We start from the raw sequence: 23893 nt of genomic DNA, 5'->3' as shown, positions 1-23893 counted from the left end.
CTCCTCTCTGACGACTTTACCGTGTGTTGGAAAACTACCCAGCACAACTACCAAGGCCTGGGAAGGACCAGGCTAGCCTGCTGGTTGCCCCAGCACTGAGCTCACACTTCCTGTTCTCAGGCAAGTGCTCACTAAAACCAGTTATGCTCAACTTCAGCCTGAACCCAGCCCCCTTCCTTTGTCAAGAAATGTCTCTCTGATTGCCCATCATCAGCTTTGCACCTTTCTGCCATCTTTGTGTCGACTCCAGGCTTCTGAGTGAAAAGGCACCCCTCCCTGGCAGATAACACTTGTCTTGCTTTCCTCGGCATTGAGCAAAAAAAACAAGCTGCTCTCATTGACCCATAGAGAAGCTCAGGACCTGAGAGTCCTCTGCCCAGCAGGCCAGCTCTGGGTGGAACCGGCCCCTAGCTCTACATAAGCATAAATCTCCCTAATGCGCCAGGAGAGTGTGGCTCTGTTCCATCTGGGGCCTGGCCACAGGGAGATGAAGGCCACCATGGGAAGAAAGCAAAAACAAAGAGCAGATACTGAGCATAATAAAATCACCATGGGGGCAGGGACTCCAGTCCCATGGGGGAAGGGCATGCTGGCCACATCCTTCCCAGGGGATCTTCCCAGAAAGACAAGCACAATAGATATACCATGACTGTACATCAGTGTGGGAGGACAGTAGGACAGACACACAGAGGTGTGTGTGTGTGTGTGTGTGTGTGTGTGTTACACAGGGTCTCATTTAGCCCTTTGTAGTCTGTGCTTGACTTTCTATCCTCCTGCCTCTACCTCTCCAGTGTTGGTTTATACCATACCTGCTTCATGCAGTACCAGGGATTGAACCTGAATGAGCCAGAGCTTCATGCTTCCTAGACGACCCTCTATCTCATGAGCTACATCCTCAGCTCCTAGGACTCAGAATTTCAATATGAATTTTTGGGCATTACAATTCAATCCATAATACTCATTTAAGCTCCTATATAGACAATACCCAGAAAAAAATGTGAACTCCTGTCATCTGACAAATGTGACTGTCTGCCCAAGGTGATATGACCTCACTGAGATGAAAGTCTACAACAGTATCCCTTAAATACAGCTCCTCATGTTGTAGTGACTTCCCCAACCATAAAATTATTTTGTGGCTATTCCATAACTGTAATTTTACTACTGTTATAGGTTGTAATATAAATATCTGGGTTTTCTTATAGTCTTAGGCAACCCCTGTGAAAGGGCCATGTGAACCCCAAGAGGGGTCATGACCTACAGATTGAGAACCACTGGTCTGGAGTTATCTAGAGCCATATGAAGAGAAGACCCTGAGAATTCTTGTCAGCTCCTCACAAGCAGAAACCAGATTCCAGACAGCCATTCCCAATACTCAAAAAAACCCAGTATCCATTTCAAGTCTTCAGAGCACGTGTTGAAACCTTTGAGAAGTTAAGGTTACTCTCTCCGTCCACTTCCTCTTCCCAAACAGCACACACTGCTGGAGGAGAGTGGACAGTGTACTCTTTGTTTGTGGTCCTGACGCAGGCCTGGTCTCCATCTTCCAGCATTGCTAGCTGGGAAGACACGGGGAACAGGCACCATGCCAGATCTAGGTCCGGATCTAGCATCATCTAGCAGCTACCATCATCTCCCTCCTGTAACTGCTAGGACCAGTTGTGTGTTGCTGTGTTTACTGCTCCCTGCTGGTCCCTGCTCCCAGACCCCACTGACTCGTTTCCTTAAACATCTTTATCCACAGCTTCTCCTTAGGGAATACTCTCAGGAGAAATGTTGGCTTGCAACAGGGTCCCCTTAACCCCCAGGGAGCAGAGAAGAGGACAGCAAGCAGGAAGGCTGGGGCCCTGTGTGTTTTTCTGAGGACACCTCCTGAGGACACCTCTCGGTTTCACAGTGGAAAGGGGTGGAGCTCTGGTCACATTAGTCTTGCATTCTTGCTTTGAGAACACCATTGTTGCAGAAACTGTAGCACTATGCAAAAAAAAAAAAAAGAGATGGGGACCATCTCTGTGGCCAGCAGGAAAGCCAGGGTTTGGAGGGGCCGAAGCCTGGTGGGGGTGAAGTCAGCAGAGCCTATTCCACCGCTGTAACAAAGCAGTTAAGGAAGGAGAGGTGTTCATTCCCTGCAGCTTTGGAGGTTAGAGGTCCAAGGAGGGAGGGGACAGACAAGGATTTGGGGGACTCTTTGGCGTAAATCCCAATGGAAAGGACAGCATCCATCTGCCCCCCTCAAAGTCTCACCTCTTCACAGTGTTGTGTTCCGGGTGGGTTACGTTTCAACATGTGAATTCAGGGATCCAGAATTCTTATTGGCAGTGCTCAGGAGATGAGCAGGGAAAGGCAGGGAGTGGGACACGGGTACAAGTTCACTGTGGAAACTTGCAGTCAAGTGCCTCATGTGACCTCAGTCAGACTTCATGGTCCCTTGGTCCCCAAACCAGACACCTGCAGAAAGCCTAAACAGGAAGCTTCTCTGGAGAAAGAAAACCCCAAAGATGCTATAATAAGAAAGAGGAAGAGAAAAGCAAAACACAAACCAACCTCCACTCACACCTGGCCTAAAAACCACCAGTCCAGATCAAAGGAAAATGTGTGTTCCCAACATCCTTTCCCTGGGGGAGAGGACCATCTACCATCTCCTCCTAAGGTCGGGGACAAACCTGAACAGGAAAAAAAAAATGAAAATGGGGGCTGGAGAGTTGGCTCAGTGGTAAGAGCACTGGCTGCTCTTCCAAAGGACCTGGGTTTAATTGCCAGTACCCACAGGGCAGCTCACAACTGTCTGCAACTCCAGTTCCAGATGATCTGACACCCACACCCACACATACAAGCAGGTAGAACACAAATGCGCATAAAATAAAAATAAATAAATCTTTTCTAAAAATGAAAATGAAGCCATGATGCTCCTTAGGTGTGATTGATTGAAGGGAAGATTTATTGTAGATATTAGGTCCTGGAACTCGCTCTGTAGACCAGACTGGCCTCAGAAATCCACCTGCCTCTGCCTCCCAAGTGCTGGGATTAAAGGCGTGCACCACCACGCCCGGCTGAGAGAAACCATTCTTGATGCAATATCGCATGAGGTTTATTCGGGAATCAGCATGCTGAGGCCGAGCTCGTAACCCACACAGGGGCAGAGGAGATCGACCCCCAGCAGTTGCAGTAGAGGGTTTTTAAAGAATAAACTGCAAAGTGAGGGGAGAATAAGACCACAAAGAATGGGGAAGCTGGGTAAACATTGTAAGCATGGGGATGGTGAATTACAGCTCATCTCTCACGGAAAGGTTACAGGGTATCTTCGGCAAAAATTCTTGGTCCCTTACAATATGGGTCAGGTGCCTGGGTGGGTCACCTAGTGGTCATCGTTCTCTCAGGCTGAAGGCGAAAGAACAAAGAACTCTATGCTGGGCTTCGTTTCTAGGGGTCTAAGAAACACATTGAGTTGGGGTCTTACAGTAACAGGTGGTTGCTGAGGACCTGGTGACCAGCATCTACTTTGATATATTAATAGGCACCTGAGTTGTCCTAGGTTTCCTTGAGAAAAGCAAGGTTCTGTTATCATTTGTTGTCATTCCACCAAAGTTCACTCTGAAGAAACTGATGGGATTATTAAACACTTATATGTAGAGCAACTTGTAAGGTGTTCTACACACAAGCATGGGGGACCTTCACACAGCCGCACTGGATGGTCTGCACCCAACCCAGATGATGAGTCACCATGGCTGTGTGGACAGAGCTGCCCCCTTCTCTAGTCTTCTCCACCTATGTACCCTAGTCTGTCTGTCCCCCCCTCCCCCAGATCTCGAGGCCAACTGCAATTGGACAGAGGTGCACACAGTTGGTTGGGAGCTGTGGATAGTCAAGGTGAAGGTCCAAAGACCCACCCACCAGTTGGCATTCCACAAGTGCAGATGGGCTGATGGTATGTAAGTAGGCATGGCTGAACTGATGAAGATGGAGGCAGCTTGGCTCAGAATAATCCCACATGATAGTTGACCCCTTCCTCCAGCTCTTCCATTCTTCCTATCCCCCACCCCTTCCAAAAGGGTCCCTGAGCCTTGGAAGGAATGACAGAGATGTCTAAATATTCTCCTCCAACATCAGTGAGCTACTAGGCCCTGTTGCCCTCTCATTATCCCTTTATATCCAGAATGTGGTTGTTGGCAAGTCTCAGTGGTATCCCTCCTACTAAGACACAAATAGAAGGAATGGAAAAAATACATAATGGGACACAGGTTGCAATAATAGCTTATGATTAAAATGCAAATGTGCTTTAGCCAGGACATCAGTTAACAAAACAGTAGTTGCTGCTTCTCCCCTGGAGCCTATGACTTCCTTGACCTCAGTTCCCAGCACTAGATGTGAATCTCCCCTGGGTGGTGGGACTAAATCCAATTAGAATTTTAGTCTATCTATAATCACTAGTGCCGCAGTATAGGACAAGGTGATTCGTCTTGCCTGGCACTTCTGTCTTGACACACAGAGGATGCATATCAGAGTAGCACTTCCAGCCATATTTCTCCTCAACAGGCTTAGTAGCTCCTTCCAGCAGTGTGGGAGCTAGGCTACAGGAAAGGGACCCTTTCAGCATGGTCCTAGCCTTAGTTCTCCAAGCCTGCAACCGAAGTATGAGCTGTCTTTAACAAAGGGGGCTTAGCATTCAGTTAGGAAATTCAGGCAACAGCAATAACAATAGCCTTTGATTGTCTTAGGAGCCTCCAGGGCTTCTGTAGCCAACCACCAACCCAACTGGGCGGTGACTACCCCCAGCATTGGAGATTCCCCAATAACCCCCTTCTGGGAACACCTGCTTTTGCCTTTTGTTATAGGTACAGGTCTTGCAGACTTCCTCCAATCGTCCTGGTGGGTGGTGCCTATACTTTACCCAACCTTAAAGCTCCCATGGATGCTGCAGCTACTCCTGGCCTTTGCATCCCTTGGAAACTAATTTTCCTTGCTCACTCCCTCAGGCACACTCTCAAGCCTCTCAAGCGGCTTCAAAACACTCAGGGGGTTAGTATCACCCGCATCTATGTAATGAAACCTGAAACCTTCTTCCAGAGGATCAGGAGGACAACACAATGCCCTGAAGCACTGTTTCAAATCAGATAGTGGTTGCAAACTGATTGTTTTGAAGCATTCTGAAAGCCCACATCATCTGTTCTGAGCAAGAAAGTATATGGTGACTGCTGAAGTCAAATATAAGCCAGGTCTCCCTAAGACAACATGGAGAGATGCCACCCATTAGTGTCAAGCTGTCCTTCGAGGGATCAATGTTGGGGTCAGTAGCACTGATTGGAGGCACTAACTTGGCTCTCCACACTCCTTAGTCATTCCCTGACCCATTCTGCTTCCATAACCTGGAGTTTTCTCCACTCCTGGTGAACTCTACAGAGCTGGCTTAACTTGATCAGCCCTACCTAGGACCAAGAAGAATCTTGGCTGCACTCTCCCCTGATGCCCATGATGGTTCCCTGGGTTCAAGAGGCCCTGGTTTGGCCCTGGAGTGTTGAGGTACACTGTATGAAATTGTGTCTCTGTCACCTTCCTAAGGCATTCTTTGATTGGCTTTAATTTAAAAAAAAAATCTTATGGCCAATTAGCTGGGCACGAAGTGGAAGGTAGGACTTTCTGGGAGGGAGAAAGGAACCCTGAGAAGAAAAAGGAGGAGAGGTTTCTGCCAAGAGACCTGGGAGGAGACAGACGTGATCACAGGCCTGGAAGGTATAACTAGACTCGTGGCTGGATAGGGCTAGGTGGTTGGGTTAACTTAAATGAGCTAGTTGAGAGTCTGCCCAGCTAAGGCCTAAGGCTTTGAAATATTAAGAGCTCACTTTGTGGTAATTGGGGAACAGGCTGGTTAAAGAATAATTGATGCTGTATTAATTTCCAGAATTAATTAACATATGTAGTACACAATACTCATTTAATTTACAGTGGTGGCTGTAGCCACAGCTATTACGTCTCCACCCAGCACATCTGCATGCTGGGGGAAGCCCTAGTTGGGCACACTGTCTCTGCCCCTAGCATGCTCTCCCTTTTAAAAGAGACTTACTTATTTATGGTGCTAGGAATTGAGCCCAGAACCTTGGACATATTAGACAAGCACTCTGCCACTCAGCTATATGTCCAGTCCTAGCATAATCTTTTGTAGGAAGGGTGTGTCCTGCTTGGTCTGGAACATGTGATAGCTACCCACCCCCAGGACACATCTGATTTCATCACCTGTACTGTTTTATTATGGATGCCTTCTGGAAGCCATATTCAGGCTTCTCAGTCTGAATGCAAACTCTGTCTTTGAATGTCCTCAGTCAAGCAAAGAAGCCTGTTAGTAGTTTTTTTTTTTTTAATTCAGTCCCACTCAGTTTCTCAGATCATGAGCCCAATGCAAACATATTCTCCATCAGAATACAATATCAGTGACCTTTAGCTCCATTCTCAAAGAGTCCTTGATTACCTCTAAACCCTCACAAGTTAAGCTGTTACCGTCTGCATTTCTTTTGACATTCACTACCAGAATGGCCCTTTACACTCTGCTCACAGTATACTAGGGTTTCTCTAGCCCAGAGCTACAAACCCTTCCATATTCTACCTGCAAATCAATTCCAGAGGCCTGAGAATCACATTGCCAGTTTTAGCACAGCAAAAACTCCACTCCTGGTACTGATTTTCTGTGTTACCTGTTTTTCTTATCACTGTGATAAAATATCTAACAAAAGTAATTTAAAGAAGGACTAGTTAGGTTTGGTTTGAAGGTACTATCCATCAAGGTCTGGAAGTCAAGGAGGAGACATAGCAGCAGAAGTACTTGAAGCAGCTGGTCACACTGCATGCAGTTGATATTGAAGAGTAACCATCACAATGCCCTGTGCTGTAGCCTCCCTCAGCCTGAATCAGGCTGGTACAGACACTGAGGTGGGGCCGCCTGAGGTGCAGCTTTCCGACTTGGCTGGCTTCTTTTGAAGTGACAACTGCCCTGAGATTCTACTACCTGCTGAGAGGCTGAACCTGTCTTCCCGAGATGTTCCTGAGATAGCTGACTACCTGTGAAATTGGGCTTACTGGGCTCTGGCGGACTAGTGCTAACAACTTGACAACAAAACATCAAGAAGCCTGGCATGGCAGGGGATGGGCTTCCCCCCTTAATAAGCGCAGACTACTAATAAACATTGAGCCTTGAACAGGGAATGGTCTTGGCTCCATTATTTCTCTCCACCGCCTAGTTTCTCTCTTTCAGACCCAGCCTGCCTCCCAGGTGTACCCGGTCCTTGAAAGCCACGGGCCAGCTTGCTACACTGTGCAATACACAAGCCACATGTTCGGGAAACCGGCTACAAATGTGTGGTGGGAGTTTATACTACATATGCTTTTCTGGTTAGGGGACACCAGCTTTTTGCTGGCAACTCAAAGGGGTCCACATTTCTTAAGATGTTCAGAATCATTTGGTAGCAGAAGACCAGAGCCAGGTAGGTAGGTTTGAGTCCCATGGGGTGTCATTTATATCCATAGGACCCAGATCAAGTCCCTGAGCTTTCTGAAGCTGTTTCCTGTCTGTATGATGTGACACCTTCCCCTATGTGGCTATTGGTAGAACAGGAGATATGGAGTAGAGTCTGGCACTGGCCTGTCGATGGTTAGGTAATGATTAGTTAAATTAGTTCTGTTGTGTCTGATGTCACACTTGTTAGAAATAAGTGGTGCAGTCCCAGACAAATCACAAAATGCAACAGGTCTCACATGGGAGGTTTATTTAGAGAGGGGTAGAGGCAGCCTCTTGGAGAGGGTAGAAAGAAAGGAGAGAGGGAGAGCGAGAGAGAGACAGAGACAGAGAGACAGAGACAGAGAGAGACACAGAGAAGTGCATGCATAGAGAGATGTGCAACAAGGCCATTGCGCAAACGCAGGAGCTAGAGATGACGTGTCTCATTGCTGGGTCCCAGAGCTGGCTATAAAGATACTTCTAGCTGTCCACAGATGTGCCTGATTCTAACAACACTCAAATCTTTACCCCGTTGTACCATCTCGTTATTATCTTGAATATCAGCTCTGCCTTCCATGAACATCCTCAGTAGATTCACATAAAGCTGGCAAGGACTCTAAGGAATGTGTGCTGTTATTACAGTCAACTGGCCTGACAGGAGAAGGGACAGACCTGCATGAATGTGGCTGGTCTTTCCCTTGGGCACTGCCCGTTGGTAAAGCTGACCTGTGTGGTCCACAATGCCTGAACTACCAGAATATGTGACAGATAATGAAAGACCCACAATGTGAGGACTCCCCCACGTTCTGACTCAGGAAAGGCGACACCTCAAATCACTCACGAGAAATGGCCTTGATGCAAACCGCAAGAGGACTTTTTATTCTAAGAGTGTTCTGGGGCCCACAGTCATACACCATGCAGGGGTAGAGGAGCTGGGTAAGGGGGTATTTAAAGGAAGAAACCACAACTCAAGGGGTGGGGAGGGTGTTTTTGGAAAATACCAGTTAAGAGTCATGAGGAAGTGGAAAGTCAAGACAGTTTTCTATGAGCCTCTAACAATAGCACATTTGCATAGCGGGTTCCAGCAACGGTCAGGGTGGGTCAGGGTGACTTTCTTTGAACAAAGCCATACTCTTTATATGCTCTGGCTCAATCATCCACAGCCTAGCAGATGAACAACACTCCCTGAACCCAGGAAGCAGGTGGGTGGAGGAATGTCGCTATCTGTTTTATGATTAGCATACCTTGGAGCATTGAGTCACAAAGGTCACATTCTCAAGCCTGGGCCTAAAGGCCTAGAAATTTTTGTTTTTTATGTTTCACTTTTTCAATAGCAGCATCCCCTTGTGGGGCTGAGGGGTGTGGGGGGGGAGGCGGGAGGGAGAGAGCCCATGCCCAGCCAGAGTTTTTGAGCTTTGGGCAGGCGGGCACAGGAGGACTGCTACACGCTTTCCACTCAGCCCCGGGTGGGCATCTGGCTGTGTGAAGCCACTGTCCCCACACGGTGGGGGGCAGCCCCCTGATACCAGGGGCTCTGGAGCTACACTCTCGGCCTCAGAGATACAAGAAGAGGGCAGAGGGAGAGAGGTTCCCACGCAGGCGAGTCCTTAGTCCAGTCAGTGGCTGGAGCACAAGAAGGCCTTCTGACAGATTAGGAGTGGCTCATTAGAAGAAAGCCTATCCCATCATCCAAGCACAGTGGGCCTTGATGAACAAAGACAGTCTATGGTTTTAGAGCTTTATTGTAGAAAGGCAGGGGAAAAGAGAAAAGGTAAAAGAGAGAGAGACCAGCTATGGCCAAGAGGAGGGAAGGGGGAAAAAGAGAGAGAGAGGAAAGGCTAGGGTAAGAGGTTAGAGAGAGTACGAGGTTAAAGAGTAAAGGGGAGAGAGGACAAGGAGAGAGAGTAAGAGAGAGCGAGGAGGGGCCAAGCAGCCCCTCTTATAGTGGGCTTGTTATCTTGCTGTTGCTAGGTAACTGTGGGGAGGAGTCTAGCCTGAAGGCCAGAAGCTTGGAACATTGTCTATGTGACTGCTAGCCACATGCTTCTCTTGTGGGGTTTTATGGGCAGTAACTTCGACAGGAGCCAGGGTTCCAGGAGACATAAGGGAATGCCTTCTGTCCCATGTAGGTGGGAATTACCACCATGGGACTCACCAGGTTTCAGACCTCAGCTCAACTGGACACCAGACTGTCTGTACATAGCCCATTGCCCCACATCCCCTGAGGCAAGGGTTCTAGAGAATTCCACACTGATCTGGGAGGAGGGAGGCTGGAAGACCTCACAGCATCCGAGTCTACTTGAACTCGTCATGGGGCCAAAGCAGAACTCCTGGAAAAGGTTTCTTAGAATCTTGAGGCCCAGTGGCCCTTGATGTCACCTAAATCCTCTGGGGCCCAAGTGGTAGTTCTTGTGGGGGTCTCTGTAACCTTCTTACATTTCTTTTTCTGGTGCTGTGATGAAATACCCAGATCAAAGCAATTTATGGGAGAGAGCACCTGTGACTCACAGTTGAGGTTACAGCCACATTTCCCTTTCTGTTAATATAAAAAACAAAACAAAACAAAACAAAAAACCCCTGATGAATAGCAGCTTAGAGAAGAAAGGGTGTGTCTGGCTTACAATTCTAGGCTACAGCCGATCCTTGTGAAGAAGGTAAGACGGGAACTTTTTTTTTAATTAGGTATTTTCCTCATTTACATTTTCAATGCTATCCCAAAGGTCCCCCATACCCACCCACCCCCAATCCCCTACCCACCCACTCCCCCTTTTTGGCCCTGGCGTTCCCCTGTACTGGGGCATATAAAGTTTGCAAATCCAATGGGCCTCTCTTTGCAGTGATGGCCGACTAGGCCATCTTTTGATACATATGCAGCTAAAGACAAGAGCTCCCGGGTACTGGTTAGTTCATATTGTTGTTCCACCTATAGGGTTGCAGTTCCCTATAGCTCCTTGGGTAATTTCTCTAGCTCCTCCATTGGGGGCCGTGTGACCCATCCAATAGCTGACTGTGATCATCCACTTCTGTGTTTGCTAGGCCCCGGCATAGTCTCACAAGAGAGAGCTATAACTGGGTCCTTTCAGCGAAATCTTGCTAGTGTATGCAATGGTGTCAGCATTTGGAAGCTGATTATGGGATGGACCCCTGCATATGGCAGTCACTAGATGGTCCATCCTTTCGTCACAGCTCCAAATTTTGTCTCTGTAACTCCTTCTAGACGGGAACTTGAAACCTCTATTCCTACCACTTTCCAGAGCAGAGAGAGAATAAATAAATGTTTGTGTGCCTTCTGCTCAGCTCACCTTCTCTACCCATATAGGACTCAAACCTGGGTGATTATGTCATCCACCTTTGGGCTGTGACTTTCTGCGTCAGTTAACACAGTCAAAGCAAATCCCCCACAGACATGCTGTGTTAGTCAGCGTTCTCCAGAGAAACAGAACTGACATAATGGATGAGTATATATGTGCATAATACTTTACATACATATATGCATTATATACATTGTACATATATATACATGCATATATATGTATGTGTGCCTGCATGAGTTTGTGTATATCACATGGCTGCAAGAGTTCACTGTTGCAGAAGACCTTGGATCTCACAGACCAGGAGCTACAGGTAGCTGGGAGCCCCTATTCAGATCGCAGGAACTGAACCTAGACCCTCTACAAGAGTAGTATGTGCTCTTAAACGCAGAGTCCTTCTCTCCAGCCCCTTACATTTTATTTCAGATTATGTGTGGATGGGGACATGTGTTGGTGTGAGTCCGTTCATGTAAGTGTAGTACCAGCTGTTAGCATCATCTAACACCCATAGAGCCAGAGACATCCAATCTCCCCATTGCTGTTTATTTGTTTGTTTTATTTTGGACAGGGTCTTACTACAGGACTCTGGCTGTCCTGAAACTTGCTATGTAGATCAGGTTGGCATTGAATTCACAGAGATCCACCTTCTTCTGCCTCCTGAATGCTGAGATTATGGTGCGCACTACCATGCCTGGACTCTATTTTTGTTGGGTATCTTTTTCAGATTTCAGACACAAAAATTAAATCTGAAAAAGATACTTTTCTGTTCTGATTGTAATTATTACTTATTTGTGCAGTCTGGTATGGGGGAGATCAGAGGGTATCAAATTGACTGGAGCTGGAGTTGTGGGCAGTTGTGAGCTGCCAGGTGTGGGTGTTGGGAATTGAACTTGAGTCCTCTGTAAGAATAGTATGTGCTCTTAACTGCTTAACCGTCTCTCCAGATTGAAAAGATAATTTTTTAGAGTAAAATAGTATGAGTCAGGCTTAGTGGCTGTGATGGTTTGTCTATGATAGGCCCAGAGAGTGGCACTATTAGAAGCTATGGCCCTGTTGGAATAGGTGTGTCACTGTGGGTATGGGCTTTAAGACCCTCATCCTAGCTGCCTGGAAGCCAGTATTCTGCTAGCAGCCTTCAGGTGAAGAGGTAGAACTCTCAGCTTCTCCTGCACCATGCTTGCCTGGATGCTGCCATGTTCCCACCTTGATGATAATGGACTGAACCTCTGAACCTGCCAGCCCCAATTACATGTTGTCCTTATAAGAGTTGCCTTGGTCATGGTGTCTGTTCACAGCAGTAAAACTTTAACTAAGACAGTGTCATACTTTCAGAATCCCACACACTGAGTAGGTTAAAGGAGGAAGGTCATTTAGCCCAGGAATTATGGGATAGCCTGAGCAACAAGTGAGATCTTTCCGAAGAAAGATACCATTCACAACCATCCATAATGGGACCTTACGCCCTCTTCTGGTATGCATGCATCTATGCAGCTAGAACACTTGTATGCATTAAATACATAAATAAATGATTTTAGAAAAAAAAAAAGAATGAAAAAAGAGAGAGAAAGATACGATGAATTACATGGAAAGGCAGTTAATCTGGATTCTTGATACTCATTTGTTACGAGGGGAAATTTATATTCTTGAAAGGAGGGGTGGGTTTTCTTTTATTTTTTTTTCAACTATGTATTAAGTCTTTGTGAATTTCACATCATGCACCTTGCCCCACTCATCTCTCTGTCCTCTTGTATCCGTCCTTGTGTCATGGAGGCTATAGTGTGTCACAGTGTATCCCTCTGTCCGCACATCTTCTCTTGCAAATGTTCATTGCAATGAGTCACTAGTCTGGTTCGAGGTCTCTGGCTTCCATGACATCATCAATATTGGATCCTCACTGGGACTCCTCCCTATTATCCTCTTGTTGCCCTGTGTCCTGGAGATCCTGTGGCTTTGGCTCAGCAGTACCAGCCCTTTCACATGTTCCAACATCTCACAAATGATGAAGATTTGGGGATGGACCAACCCAAAGCCCTGGAGCTGGGCCTTGGTGGCTCTCCCTTATCATACCACCAGGGCAAGCTCTCCAGCACTGCTTGAGCTAGCCCACTCCATGGCACCACTGGCAGAAGGGAAGGACAGCTCTCCTGCTCTCATGCCCTCGGGACTGGCTAGCCTGGACCCACACCTCCAAAGCTAGCTCCACTGTGCCATCACCATCAGGGCCAACTCCACTGTGTTGCCCAGGTGAGGTGAAACCAACTGTCCTGAGTGCTTCAGCCAGGAAGGGACTCCCAGTCTCATAACCTCGGGGCCAGCTCTCCTGGCTGTCCGAGGTGGCAAGGAGGGGATGGATATCACCTCATAGCCTGTGCCACCTCACTGTAGAAGAGGAGTAGGGCCAGCTCCAGTGCTCATGCCCTCGGGGCTGTCCACCAGCTCTCCTGCCACCAGGGCCAGCTTTGCTTTGCTACCCACGTGAGGCACAGAGCTGCTCTCCCAAATGCTACTGCCCAGTGAGAGGTGGGGCCAGTTCTGCACATCTTAGGACATCTTTGTGATCCCAACCTGCTGTCCAGACCAGGGACATCCCTATGCTCTTTGGTGGTAATGTGAGCTACAGACATTGACACCAACCCCTGCCACTGCATAGCCATGGATCCAGACATGGCCATTAGCAGCAGCAAGGGTTGGGTGTGAGTAGCCAGCCTTTCCACTTGAGGCAAAGGTTCAAGTCCCCAGTTCCATCTCTCTTCGTAATACTGCTCAAACTGCTCCCCTTCTCTTTCTCTCCCATCTGCTGCAGGCAGGCATCTCCATCCCTGGGGTATGGCAGCAGGTGGGGCTCTGTGTGGCTACAGCCTGCCCTTGAGGTGGGCAGCAGTAGGTCTTTGGGTACCATTCCCTGCTCTAGCCACTGGCATGGCTGTAGGTGGATCTGGACATCTTCCTCCTTCCTCTTTGCTTTGCATTGTGTGGCGGCAGGTGGACCTGACTGAGTGTCTACCATTTATTTTTTGGTTTTGTCTCTACTTTTTTGACACGAGGTCTCATACAGCCCAGGCCAGCCTTTAGTTCACTGTGTAGCCAAAGATGACTTTGAACTTCTCATCGTTCCTGCCTCCTCCTCCTGAGTGATAGAGTTTCAGGCACACCCCACCATATCCAATGTATGTAGTGCCAGAGAACAAACCCAGGGCTTCTTCTATGCTAAGCAAGCACTCTGTCACTTTAGCTACATCCCAGCCTCCCCAAAATAATATTCTTTAGGTAGGGTTATATGCGTTATACCTGTACGTATGTAGGTATGTCATTACTAGGGTCCAAAGAATATAATAAAACTGTGAGAGGCTGACATCAAGTCATGCCATGAACATGACTATGAACCATAACCACATTAGCTCTTTAAAGGTAAGCACGCTGGACTGGAGAGATGGCTCAGTGGTTAGGAGCACTGACTGCTCTTCCAGAGGTCCTGAGTTCAACTCCCAGTAAACACATGGTGGCTCACAACTATCTGGTGCCTTCTTCTGGTGTGTTTGAGGACACATAAATAAAATAAATAAATTTTTAAAAAGAGGTAAAGATGCTGAAATTAAACAGTATTCATTATATTTTATAAATGATAAACCAACATTGCAAAACAATGCATGTGTCAAAATTCCTTACTTAAAAACAAACATGCGGACTGGAGAGATGGCTCAGGGGGTAGGAGCGCTGACTGCTCTTCTGAAGGTCCTGAGTTCAAATCCTGACAACCACATGGTGGCTCACAACCATCTGTAATGAGATCTGATGCCCTCTTCTGGTGTGTCTGAGGGCAGCTGCACTGTACTTATATATAATAAATCTTTTTTAAAAATGCATTCTCCACACATCTTTATGTAGAGAGAATGATCTGGAAAGATACACAGACTATTATATTACAGCCTCTGAGGAGAAGGGACTTCCAAGGCTGGTCATTGAAGACTTTCACTGAGCCCTCTGAAGCCCTGGCCTTGGCCTAGAAAGCATGCCCCACTCTGATCCCAGAGCCAAGGCCCAGCTGTAATGCTGCCACCAGGGTAGCACTTCTGAGTGACTTTCAAGTGACCAACTTCCCAGCCACAGAGAATAAACCAAAGTAAACAGGTTACAGCCACTGTTTATTAATTCCTCACAGAACCCAGACAGGAAATGTGGCTTCTCACCACTGACACAAGGTAAGCATTCTAACCCTGGAGCTGAGCAATGAGAACCACGGGAGGTTAGCTGGGCATGGCCTGCAATTCCAGAATTTGGAAAGAGAAAGCAGGAGGAGCAGGGGTTCCAGCTTCGGTTACAATGCAAGTTCCAGTCCTGGGCTATATGAGACCTGGTCCTTAAAAGCCCCCAAAAGGGGCTGGCGTGATGGCTCAGTGTTTAAGAGCACTGTCTGTCATTTCTGAGGACTATGGTTCAATTCCCAGCACCCATGTGACAGCTCATAATTGTCTGTAACTTCTATCCCAAGGGACCTGATTCCCTCTTCTGGTTTCCTTGGGCATATGTAAAGTTCAGAGACATACATGCAGGAAAAACACTTATAGACATAAAAATAAAATTAAAAGCCCAGTATCCAGCCCCCCTAAAACCAAGTGTAGTGGAGTACACCTCTAATCCCAGCACTTGGAAGGCAGAGGCAGGAGATCTCTTTGAGTTCAAGGACAGCCTAGTCAACACAGTGAGTTCCAAGCCAGCCAGAAAAAAAAAAAAATCCAAAATAAAAGGGTAGGGTGGGGATGTAGCTAAGTTGATAGAGTTGTCTAACACACATAAGGCCTGGGGTTCAATACCCAGCACTGAATAAAACAGGTGTGGTGGCTCATGTTTATAATCCAGCACTACATAATGAGTTTGAAGCTAGCCTGGGCTACATCAGCTTTGTCTCAAATAAAAGAGAAGAAGAAGAAACACACATCGAGCTTTAAGGTTTGATCTTTCTTGCAAGCTGGGACATTTTCCTGATGTAGTTTCCTGGCTACTGTCTGGATATAGAACTCCTGGGACAGTGACTAAGGACTTTGGTACTAGAGGAGAGCAGGCGTGAGTTGAAGTTCCCCTTGGCCCCTGCATCCCCCTGTATCACGGACAGATTTGGGGTGGACAGTTCATGTTCAAGCCCAGAGTCAGTGCTCCCAATCATCTGGAGGGTTCTAGCAAACCTGCCCATTGGGATTCTAGAAAGAGATACTGTCTTCACTGTTTACAAAACCAGTGGGGAGGGGGTCTGCACTCTTTCCTGGAGGTGGTACTCCGTGTTCCCAGACCATGTGCTGTACAGGTATCCTGGAAGGCAGTTCTGGACAGTATTTTAAGTCAACAGAACTGCCCATCCTTGGAAGACTCTCCTGGGTCAGGCTGGGCACGGGGGCTGGATGGTAGGGTTCAGGGGACGTGTTCCTCTTGCAAAGGACCTAGGTTCCATCCCCAGCATCCACGTGTGACTCCCAAGCATCTGTCACTCCAGTTCCAAGGGATTCAATGACTACCTTCTTCTAACCTCCTTGGGCAGCAAGCATAGATGTGGCACACATACATGCATGTGCTAAACACTCACACATAAGATAAAGACATCTAAAAATGGTTTTGAAAGCCAGGTATGATGGTGCACACTTCTAATCCTAATGCTGTCGAGGTGGCCACAGGCCAATACCCGGGCTTTGTGGGCCAGCCAGCCTAGACTACTTAGCAAGCTTCAGGTCTATGAGAGACCTTGTCTCAAAAAATAAAAAGGTCATAGCTCCTGAATAACACTTAGGGTTGTCCTCTGGCTTCCACATGTATGGACACACACATGGAGGCATGCCTGGATACACAACACCTATGAGCACAGACCCAAACATGCATGTACGTGCGTGCGCACGCACACACACACACACACACACACACACACACACACACTCAGACACACACTGGACTGGGAAAGTGAGGAGCTCAGAAATTATATGGAGTCATCTCCCACGGGTCACACAGGACAAAGCAGATTCAACGCACCCCTGCCTCTGCAGTGGGCCACTACCATAGGCCACAATCAAAAAAACCACCTCAGGTATTGCTGCAGAAGGAAGCCAGGTGTTTGCCCACTGGGGTCTGTTAGGAGAAGAGAGGCTACTCTTGCCTCATTGTGTGCTGAAGCATGCCCTCAGCACACGTACATCTGAGAATGAAAATTCCCCCAGGGTTGCCTTGCAAAATGTCGCCAGGGAGCAGGGAATGAGCGCTCAGCTTTTGGAGTCAGATAAATGACCTTTTCTTCTTCGGAAGGAAAGGAAAAAGATGTCATGCTGGTTTGTGCTTATTTAAATAGGAGATTTATTTATGGAGTAAAAGGAGTTCACACTGGTGTTCCCTGCAGGAAATGGACAGGCTTGTTTTTGTCTCCTTGAGCCTTGTCCTCCTATGACCTGACCAAGTGCTCAGACTGAGAGTCTGCATGGCTTTCAGGTGACCCTGGCCCACCTTCTGGTCTCTGGAGTCCCCTCCCTCATACCTGAAGAGTGGCCAGCAAAAGGGCAAGGCTGGCACTGGGTTCGTCTGCCATCTTCATTGGCAAAATGGACGGACAGACAGACACACAGACACACAGACACACACACACACACACACACACACACACACACACACACACACCTGCTTCACATCTCTCTCATAGATACGAAGCAGCCAGTGTAGCCAGGTGTGGGCATTCATAGTGACAGATGCAGAAGAAACAGCGTTGAGGTTGATCTATCCTTCAAGCATGTCTCTGTCCCGTCTTTGAAGGTCTGTCCCTGTCATATTACCCCCTGACCTCCCTTCCTGCCTCAGGCTCAGATACTTAGCATCTGGGCAGGGATGAGGCTGGGGTCCCACCCCTAACCAGAAATGTTCTCGAGACTGAACTTCATAGCAGCCCAGTGAAAGATGGCTTTAGCTATCTGGTAGGCAAGGAAATCAATGGTCTATGGAAATGCCTGCAGTCATCTTCGTAGCTGACGGAGATCAGAGATGAGCCTGGAAGGCTTGGCTTCACCATCTATCATGAAGCATCCAAAGCAGGATCCCAAATGAGCAGCCTACATCCCAAAGGCATCTGTGATACTCCACATGTCAGAACACGAACTCTGTCCAGTCCTGTCCCTTCCCACAATCCACACTCTTTGCCACCCATGAAACCCAGGGTGCTAGCTCTAAAGGTCCCTTTGACTAGAAGCTGCATATTAGTCTGGAAAAAATCAAAAAGGGTCTGAGAAGTGCGTGGTATATCAGCTGCTGAGGATGGGACCCCAGCCTCAGCCTGGCCCAGACTCTGAGCATCTATGTGTGTTTCTTCTTCTTCCCTCAGCTAGCACAGAGCAGAGAAGGTGATGTGACAGGGACAGACCTTGAATGGCACCTATGTGACAGAGCCAGGCTTGACAGATGGACCAATCCCAAGGTATATCATGGTAGGACTAGGGCGAAGCCTTCAAGCCTTGGCTTTGGCACCTGCATGCCTGTGGCCCAGGCCACAAAGGGTAGGGACAGTGGGTGGGCTTGTGCTCTATGTCAGGGGAAGACTGAGGCATGTCTACCTCTCCTGAGCAAGATCATTCCTGGGAAGGTTTCAAGTAAGTTCCCAGGGCAGACAGGAGAGTTATAGGGGTAGGAAGGTTGGGCAAACCCAGCTTCCCACACTTTCCTATAAAAGGGAATGATTGATGGGGTGGGCGGGGTGTGGCGGATGGACACCTGCCACAGGTATATCTGTCTTAGAGAGGGCTGGAGATGTCTGTGATGCCGTAACTTGGATCCCTCCCTGCCCAAGCCTTGTCCAGAAGGTTTCCCTGACCTTCCCATAAGGAGCACCTTCTCTCCAAACCCACTTCCCCACCAGGCTCTGGTCACGTCCAGAAAGTGTGCCAAAGGGAACAGGTAGGAGCAAGGTCTGTATTTGAAGGGTGGTGTCATACTGCTCAGTTTATAAGGCACGCTGCAGGACTCGGGCACCAGGACCCTCAAGCAGGCAGCTGATGATGACTGTCCCCTCCACTGCAGAGTTAGTGTCCCTGCCCTGTGTAATGATAGGACTCTTCTGCACCCACGCCACCTTCTCTCTCCAGCCATTATGACAGCTAAAGAAAGGCCAACACGCGGTGGCACAGGCCTGTAATCCCAGCCCTGGGGATAAAGGGAAGAGGGCTAGGAACTCATGGCCAGCCTCAGCTATGCAATGAGTTCAAAAGGCCAGCCTGAGCTACAAGAGACTCTGTCTTAAAACAACAACAATAACAATGTTTTAACGCAGTTCCAAACATTCTCCCATTGAGAAACTCTACTGAGGCCTGTGCCTTAAACCCACGAGAGCAGGAGCCTGGCCGGGTGCTTGCGTCTGAGAATAAGTGTGCATGTGCCAAGAAGGGCCTGAGACTGTTCATGAGGGAATGAGGAATGAAGGGAAGTGACAGAGACGGGGTGGGGGTGAGGGCGCAAAGATGCCCTCTGCCTTTTCTCCATGGCGCCATTGAACCGGCGCATGTGGCTCACAGGATGGTTGAAATTTGTAAAGATTTTGGGGAAGCCTCTTAAAAGAAAAATGGCACAAAGAAACAAAGGACAGGATGAGAGTCAGAGAAGAAGGGAAAGAAGGAACTGGAGAGGAAGAAACAGAGACAGAGGATAAGCTCCGCCCCTCCCCAGCTCAGCACTCAGTGCCCCAAGCCCCCATAGGTCCACAGCAGCCAGTGTGCAGGCAGCACCTGCCAGCTCCTTCCCCAGCCACACAGAGCTGGCACCCCCTGCCAGCCCAGCAGCTGTCTTCCACTGACCATAAAGGTCCCTTTCTCCAGTGGCTGTTTGGGTTGGGCCCCGTCTGCCGCATGGCAGTCTGTAGCCTTTGCCCACAAGCACGGGGAGGTTCAGGGCCTCTTCCTGTGGCTGAAGGGCTTGCTTTGTGGGCCCAAAGATCAGCTGGCCAAAGCTCTGGTCCTGGAAGCCAGATGTTTCCAGCCTCCTGATGTTCCAGGAGGTAAACAGGACCCCAGAGCCACCTGAGTCATAGGCCACACTGCCCCCCCCCCCACTCCTCAGCCCGACTCCAGAAGAGAACACACAGCCCCTGTGTCTCCTCTGTTCATGACGTTAATCACTGCACCTCAGACCTGCAGCCAGTGTCAAAGACACCACGAGGAATGTGGCCAGCCTCGGCTCCTAAAGGCTTTGATCAGTCGGGCAAACACTGGGATCCTGTCCAATGCCACACCCAGGGCACTATCAAGAATAATACTAGCCAGGTAGTGGTTGCATACGCCTTTAATCCCAGCATTTAGGAGATAGAAGCAGGCAGATTTCTGAGTTGGAGGCCAGCCTGGTCTACAGAGTGAGTTCCAGGACAGCCAGAGCTACACAAAGAAACCCTGTCTCAAAAAACCAAAAAGAAAGAAGAAGAAGAAGGAGGAGGAGGGGGGAGAGGGGCATGGGGAGGGGAGGGGGAGAAGGGGAGGAGAAGGAGAAAGAAGAAAGAACAAGGAGAAGGAGAAGAAAGAAAGAAAGAAAGAAAGAAAGAAAGAAAGAAAGAAAGGAAGGAAGGAAGAAAGAAAGAGAAAGAGAGAAAGAAAGAAAGAATTTCCCCTTTCATTATTGCACATATGTATATACACTTTGCTTGCCCCATTCGGACAGTACCTCTTGGCATGTGCCCCCATGGCTCCTAACAGCACGGCTGATTCAAGACCACTGGTCTATGCATTCTGCAGAAAGTATGGGGCTGAGTTTCTAGTTGGAGTCAACTGGAAATCCTCTGTGTAGCTTCTGTTTCTTCCCAGGTTTAAGAGCAAGATGCAACCCAGACAGGACGGGGACAGCCTTAAGCCTTCTGTCAGGGATAGGCTAGATAAGGTGTGGAGACTGGTAGATAAGACCAACCATCAGTGGGCGACTGATCTTCTAACTGAGCCCTCACCAATACAGAAGGCAGATGAGGATGTGCTAAAGCCAATGAGTGCCTTGTGGCATTTGAACTATGACCTTAGCTAGTGTCACTCTTAGACTTTTTTTTTTTGGTTTTTCGAGACAGGGTTTCTCTGTGTAGCCCTGGCTGTCCTGGAACTCACTTTGTAGACCAGGCTGGCCTCGCACTCAGAAATCCGCTTGTCTCTGCCTCCCTAGTGCTGGGATTAAAGACTTTTATCTACACGAAACTCAGGCACTGTGGGCCTCAGTTAAACTTGCAAGTACGGTTCAGGGCCACTAAATGTTGAATAAGAAATGTTTGGCAGTGACCATCTTTGTCTGACAGCAAGGCTGGGTTATTATTATTAAATACTGGGTTTTGTTTTTGTTTGGTGCTGGGATTGAACCCAGGGTTTTCCCATGTCACACATACTCACACTTTCTGCCACAAACTACAACCACAGGCTTGGGCCATTATTTCAACACTCTATAGAGTTTTACTTATATACCAATTTTTAAAAAAATTTTTTTGCTTCAATTCATGACATAGCTGAGGATGACCTTGAACTCCTGACTCCTGCGCCTGCCTCCTGAGTGCTGAGATTACAGGCTCCCAGGCACAGCAGGCTTTACGTAAGCTGGGGATGTATCCAGGGCTTCTTGCCCTTATGTGTTAACTCCATCAACTGAACTATCCTTAGACCCTAGTCTTGGTTTTAAATGCAATTTAAAAAAAATTAAGATTTATTTTATTTTCATATATGTGAGTACACTATAGCTGTCTTCAGACACACCAGAAGAGGGCACTGGATCTCCTTACAGATGGTTGTGAGCCACCAAATGGTTGCTGGGAATTGAACTCAGGACCTCTGGAAGAGCAGTCAGGGCTCTTAACCATTGAGCCACCTCTCCAGCCCTTAAAAATTTTGAGATTATAATTTAATTACGTGTCTCCCATCCCTTTCCTCCCTCAAGCCCTCCCATAGACCCCTCACCTTCAAATTCATAGCCCTTTCTTTCCTAATTGTTATCATAAGCATATATGTACAGACATATACATCCCTAAATACAACCTGTTACGTCTGTATAATGCAACATACATGTGTGCTTTCAGGGCTGCCCATTTGGCACTGGATAACCAACCGGTGTGCTCTTCCCTGAGGAAGACCACTTCTCCAGCCCCCAGCAAGCCTCAGTTGCGTAGAGCACTGTATGTAGGGTTCAGGGTTCCCGGATTCTCCCCCATCCTGTTTGGCCGGTCCAGCAGATTTGTCCTTCTGCAGCTTATGTTTGGGTGGTCATACTGGTTAGACTTTATGGATGTAGCTTCTGACGTTACTAGGCAACACAACCTCACAGCAAACTCCCTGATCCTCTGGCTCTTACAGCCTTTCTGTTCCCTCTTCTGTAGTGCTCCCTGAGCCTTAAGTGTGGCAGTATTTTGTAGATGTATTCACTAGGGTGGAGTGTGCTCCACAGGTCTGCATTTTGATTGGTTGTGGATTTCTGTAATGGTTTCTGTCTGTTGCAAAGATAAATATAATTCTTCATAGTATATTCCCAATATTTATTTATTTCAGAAGAGACCTTCTTAGGTAGCCCAGGCTAGCCTCAAACTTATGATCCTCCTGCCTCAGCCTGAGGAAGTTTAGAAATTCAAGATTAGTCTCTGCTACATGAGTTCAAAGCCATCTTGGACTGCATGGGACCTTGTCTCAAAACATTTTTTTTCCTTTTTTTTTTTTTCACTTTTTTTAAAAATTAGGTATTTTCCTCATTTACATTTCCAATGCTATCCCAAAAGTCCCCCATACCCACCCCCCTCAAAACATTTTTTTTAAAGGAAGAAGGAAGGAAGAGAGGACGGGAGGGAGGGTGGAAACACTTTGCTTTTAGTCTCCTTCCTGCCTACCCCATTCTTACCTCCCGCTTTGAACCTGAAAAACCTTGTTAGCTTTCAGTCCTAGGTGATGGCTCTTCCTGGTGGCCAGAGCCTTGTTTAGCACAATGCTTGGGCGCCCTCTGGTGGCGTTTGGAGGAAATACTTAGGCCAGAGCCCAGGTCTCACTCTCTAGTTACCTCTGGACCCCTCTGTAGCCTCTTTACTTGTCTTTCTGCTCAATTTACTCCGCATATGACCCTGCACAGCATCTTTTTATAAATCCTCAGGTCTTCCCAGATGTGACTGATTGTTTTAGAATCCCAAAAAGTCATCCTGGATCCTGGGTGGGCTTGACTCCACAACCTGGTGCTCTCTTAGAAGCAGGACATAGAGACATGCAGAGAAGACTGGATGGAAACAGAAAAGGGCTGGAAGGAGCTCCTTTTCTTTTTTTCCACTCTGTTTTTTTTAATTGGTTACTTTATTTACATTTCAAATGTTATCCCCCTTCCCAGTTAACCCCCTGACCTCCCCCATCTCCCCTGCTTCTAGGAGGGTGATCACCTGTTGGGAGCTATTAAGACAACACAATTGTCCTGATCTCTGAATTGGGCCTCTCCCCCCAAGAAGAAAAAGGGGTCAAAAGCGGGCCACCGACACACCGTTCCGAGAACAACCACAGAATGTTCCAGCCCTAAATCAGCGCCAGATATCTGGACCACACCCTGATACCACCAAGTTCCAGCTTCCCCGTGTAACTGCCAAAAGAAAAATTTCCACTGCCCCACCCCTCCCGCTGATAAGTACTTGTACTTCCCCTTTTGCTTGTGCATTTAAGCCTTGAGCCTTTCTCAATACAGCGGGACCTTCTTGCCACTCAGAATGTTTCCGTGTCGTTCTTGCACTTGGTCCTCATATCTCTCTACCCCCCATTTGGTTCTTAGGAGAAGGTCCCCTCGAGACCCTCGAATAACTGGACCTGCTGGACGGGTCACTCACCCACCCACCCACCCCCTCCCACATCAGCACCCTAGCCCTCCCCAGGACCAAGGGGATCCCCTCCCATTGATGCCAGATAAGGCCATCCTCTGCTAATATGCAACTGGAGCCATGGATTCCCCATGTGTACTCTTCAGTTGATGGTTTAATCGCTGGAGGATTGGGGGGTGGGGTGGGGCTGGCTGGTTGATATCGTTATTCTTCCTATGAGATTGCAAACCTCTTCAGCTCCTTCAGTCCTTCCCCTAACTCCTCCATTGGGGTCCCTGTGCTCAGTTCAATGCTTGGCTTCGA

The 23893-nt window shown here is 48.0% G+C and overlaps 1 long non-coding RNA gene across 1 annotated transcript; it reads left to right on the top strand.

Moving 5' to 3' along the window:
* The first annotated feature begins 8631 nt into the window (after positions 1-8631).
* On the top strand, positions 8632-23480 carry Gm51802 (predicted gene, 51802). Its single transcript, NR_168572.1, has 2 exons — positions 8632-8682; positions 23153-23480. It is a non-coding gene; the product is annotated as a predicted gene, 51802 (long non-coding RNA).
* Positions 23481-23893: the final 413 nt, after the last annotated feature.

This window comes from Mus musculus, chromosome 10 (genome assembly GCF_000001635.26).
Source record: "Mus musculus strain C57BL/6J chromosome 10, GRCm38.p6 C57BL/6J".
Taxonomy (NCBI): domain Eukaryota; kingdom Metazoa; phylum Chordata; class Mammalia; order Rodentia; family Muridae; genus Mus; species Mus musculus.
Note: the sequence above shows the minus strand (reverse complement) of the source record. Positions and strands in the feature narration are given on the sequence as shown.